Source organism: Sturnira hondurensis, unplaced genomic scaffold, assembly GCF_014824575.4.
Source record: "Sturnira hondurensis isolate 20B ecotype Veracruz unplaced genomic scaffold, ASM1482457v3 Scaffold0022136, whole genome shotgun sequence".
In the NCBI taxonomy this organism is placed as follows: Eukaryota; Metazoa; Chordata; class Mammalia; order Chiroptera; family Phyllostomidae; genus Sturnira; species Sturnira hondurensis.
The window spans coordinates 685,007-689,119 of NW_028094767.1; the positions used below are offsets into that span (position 1 = coordinate 685,007).

A 4,113-nucleotide genomic window follows, 5' to 3' on the forward strand; every position below is an offset into this window, starting at 1 on the left:
GGGAATGGCTAAATTGTAGCCCATCATATAGTTGATTTTGACTTTGATTATACCTAATGGCTTGAATTGTTTTTCACAAGATACTGCTGAGAAACAAAAGGAAGATTCTGAAAAACGTTTATAATATTCCAGTTTTTATAAGGAAAACAATACATCTTTAAACATATATTACTATAAATAATCATATGAATACGGGGTGGGAGAGGAATGAAAGAATACGTACAAAACTGTTAGAAAGGTTTATAAAAGAAAGATAAATCCAGAATAAATTTTTAAAAAATAGCAAAGCTATGTGGTGTGTTCCCATGCCTGAGTTATTCATGTTTAATTATAATTACAAATACTATTAAGTAGATATGATAAAATAATTTCATACGGTACTTCTTTGAATCCAAGATGCTTTGATGCTTGCTTTCTTTGTCTAACTTGCAGGATAAGGTTTTCACACACCTGGCTGAAAATGCTACTAAGAAGAAACATATCAGCGGTTCTCAAAAAGTGATCTTACCTGAGAACCTGTTTAGAAACACAGATTTCAAGGGTCCTCTGAAAAAAACCTCGAATCAGAAATTGAGGATGGGGCCCAGTAGTATATGTTTTATCAAGACTGTCAAGTGATTCTGATGAAAATTTGTTCCTTATCTGATAAGATGTAGCCATAATTCAGATGTTAAAATATGAATATATACTGTATCTAGAATGCACATATGTACACAGTTTACCTTAGAAATAAGGTAACTTAGTAGACTCATTTTAATAGTCCTCCCCTCTCTCTGATATACCCAATTTGCAAATATTTCTTACTTAAATTTACAATGATCAGATCCAACTGGTTTTTTCTTTATTTTGTTTTTTAAAATCTAGGTCATACAACTACAAACTAACTTTTCTTGAGATCAGGTGACAATCCTAAAGCCAATTAGGTGTGACAGAGTAAGACTAGGATGGGAGGGGACTAGCTATGCCAGAGGTACTTTGGGCAGTTCCCCTAAGAAGCGTGTTTTGCCCTGGCTGGTGTAGCTCAGTGGATGGAGCCCGGGCCTGTGAACCAGATTGCAGTTCAATTCCCAGTCAGCGCACATGCCTGGGTTGCAGGCCAGTTCCTGATGTGGGATGCACAAGAGGCAACCATACAGTGATATTTCTCTCCCTCTCTCCTTCCCTTCCCCTCTAAAAATAGATAAAATCGTAAAGAAAAAAAGAACTGTGTTTGGAAATGTCAGGCAACAAATGGCCTAGCATAACTGTATTAATTATGGTATCTTATACTTTCTTTTTATTATGTTTATGTTTTTAAAATATTATACTTTGGTATTTTTTTAAAACATGATGCTTTTCCTTTGGTAGTTTCATATGCTTTATAATTTTGTCTTTAAAGTCAATTATCTGTCAATACCTTCAGTTAATCATTCTATGTCCAATTTTCAGCTTTATGTTCACTTATATTTAAGTATCTTTGACAATAATTTGTTCATAAACTAAAAAAAGGAAGTTCTGACTGGAGCAAAGGAACATTCTTTCCTGTTGCTGCTATTGTATTTTTTAAAAAGAACATCTCAAATGCAATCTCCAAATTATGTCTTGTTTTTTTAGCATCTTATGGCATAACTGTACCTTTTACCCTATAGTAATTCATAATTAATTATGAGGTTTGCACTTATTCTCACCTCCTCTAATGCTTTCAATTACTGCCACTGAGATAGCATTTACAGTTTATCATGTTATTCCTCTGCTTGAAATACTTCAGTGACATTTTAGGATAATGACCAAAATCTTAAATATGGTTCAAGGCCCTGCATGATCAGGTCTCAGCTTACCTTTCCACCTTACTCTCAGCTCTAGTTACACAAGCTTTCTTTGATTTTATTTGAAAAATTATGAAAGTGTTTAAATATTCTAAAAGAAAACAGATTAATGAACCCATACAACCAATTTCCATAGTAATCAAGATTCAGCTATATGCATCCCTAAAAAATACATACATCTTATTTTTTTCAATTTCTTTTATCTAGCCAGGTTAACCGAGCTTCTAGGGTAAGATGGTGTGTTATGAATCCAGTCTTGCTGGAGAAACAATTTCTTTGGACTTCAGTCTCTCCTTCTGTAAATAGGGAGTAATAACACATATCTCACATTGTCATTGTGAAGAATAAATTAATGCATACACTGAAAAAGCTTAGAACAGTGTTTGACATCTAGTACATAGTTGTAAGTGAAGCCAGGATCATTTAGCAAAAGTTATACATCTTCCTACCTCAGGGCCTTTGTACAAGCTACACACACAATTTTTCTCTTGTTCTCTCACACTTTGTTCAGTTTATGTCTACCAATAGTTTAAATGTCACATTTTCCAGGAAGATTTCCCCAACCTTCTCAGATTAGGCTGTATTTTCTGAATATACATTATGCTTTTCCTCATGGCAGTTATTTGATATTATTAATTTGTGAGGCTGATTAACAGATGTCTTTCCCATTATACCATAAGGAAGCTCCATGAGGGGAAAACATGGTATCTGTTTGGCTGTTTTGTTTATTTATTAAATTTATTGAGGTGGCATTGGTTAAAAAGATTATATAGGTTTGGCTGTTTCAAATATCCAATACTTAATGCAAAGTGGATACTCAAAACATTTATTCAATATTTAAGGATCAATTTCTTTTCATCTAATTTGTTTTGGATTAAATCTCCTCCTGTCAACATGTATGTAGCTAATTACGATAAAATGTGTTTAATAGGCTTAAACAACTTGTTTTCAGTGATTTAAAGGACTAAAAGTATTGGAAATATATTTAGGTTAATAGTGATTTTTTGTGCAGCTTTATTCAGAAGAAAAATAAACACTTCTAGGTATAAAGTTTGTTTATTGCAGTTTAATTCTAAAATAGAGGATGATGGTGTGGAAGTTGCAAGAGGTGTAAACTAACAGTTAAGCCTCCTGATAAGTCTTCAATTCACACTCATATTTTTGCACAATTTGTACTTGTGAAGAGTTTAGGGGGTTTGATGACAAAAACTTTAGTGTCATCCTGGCTGGTGTGGCTCAGTGGATTGAGCGCTGGCCTGTGAACCAAAGCATTGCAAGCTCAATTCCCAGTCAGGGCACATGCCTGGGTTGCAGGCCAGGTCCCAGGTAGGAGGGGTATGAGAAGCAACCACACATTGATGCTTCTCTCCCTCTCTTTCTCCCTCCCTCCCTTGCCCTCTCTCCAAAAATAAAATAAATAAAATCTTCAAAAAAAGTTTTGTGACATTAAATCTGTCTTTTTTTCTAGAAGAACCCACTTATATATATAAATTAGATTTGTAATTTTTTCATTACAATGGTTATAGAAAAATGTTTTACATAAAAATTTTCCCAACATACTAGTCACTTATTTTCAAGTTTCCAAATCACATACCCAACTATTAGTGAAATAAAATGTAAATAACCAACCTCAGATAAGTTTCAAAAGCATCTTTTCTTAAAGTTCAGTTCACAAACACACCCCAAGTAGTTTACTCTTCCTTCTGATCCAGAGCATTTATAAGGCAGTTTAGAGAAACAATGCAGAAGAGAAAGAAGGTATGTCCAAATTCTCTATCTAGCACGCTGTGTTCTGTTTTCTTCATTAAATTATTCTGCACATTAGCATATTCAATACTAAAAACTCCAAGAAACCTGCTTAACTTGGTTTAAAATTTTTAGAAACTTATTCGACCACAAAACTTATAAATATCCCTCGAGACTAGGGCTATCAAACACACTTTGAGAATTGCTAGTTTGGCTGCATTCAAGATTGACTAGTCCAGAATGCTATTAAAAAATTTTTAAAAACCTTGATTATAGTGGTTCCATAACTCCTTAGTAACTTTCAAGAGTTTAAAAATCATTCATTTATATAATTCACTTTACTTTAGAATTTATCTACTTGATGTGCTTTATAATTTGCACAATCTTCTTTCCTTTTGAAAAGCAAGATTGATTTGCCCATCTCTAACCTTTGAGTACCTTAATGATTTTCTTTGTAATAGCAACTTAATAACCTCTTCTATTATGTTTTTTTTTTTTCAATTGAGCATGATTTTTAAGTCATCCTCTCCTTCAGGACAATAGGAGTTCTCATCATTGACCT

The 4,113-nt window shown here is 33.3% G+C and overlaps 1 non-coding gene across 1 annotated transcript; it reads right to left on the bottom strand.

The window, feature by feature from the left end:
• Window positions 1–4,034: 4,034 nt before the first annotated feature.
• LOC118978757 (small nucleolar RNA SNORD115) lies at window positions 4,035–4,113 on the bottom strand. Its single transcript, XR_005064785.1, has one exon. It is a non-coding gene; the product is annotated as a small nucleolar RNA SNORD115 (small nucleolar RNA).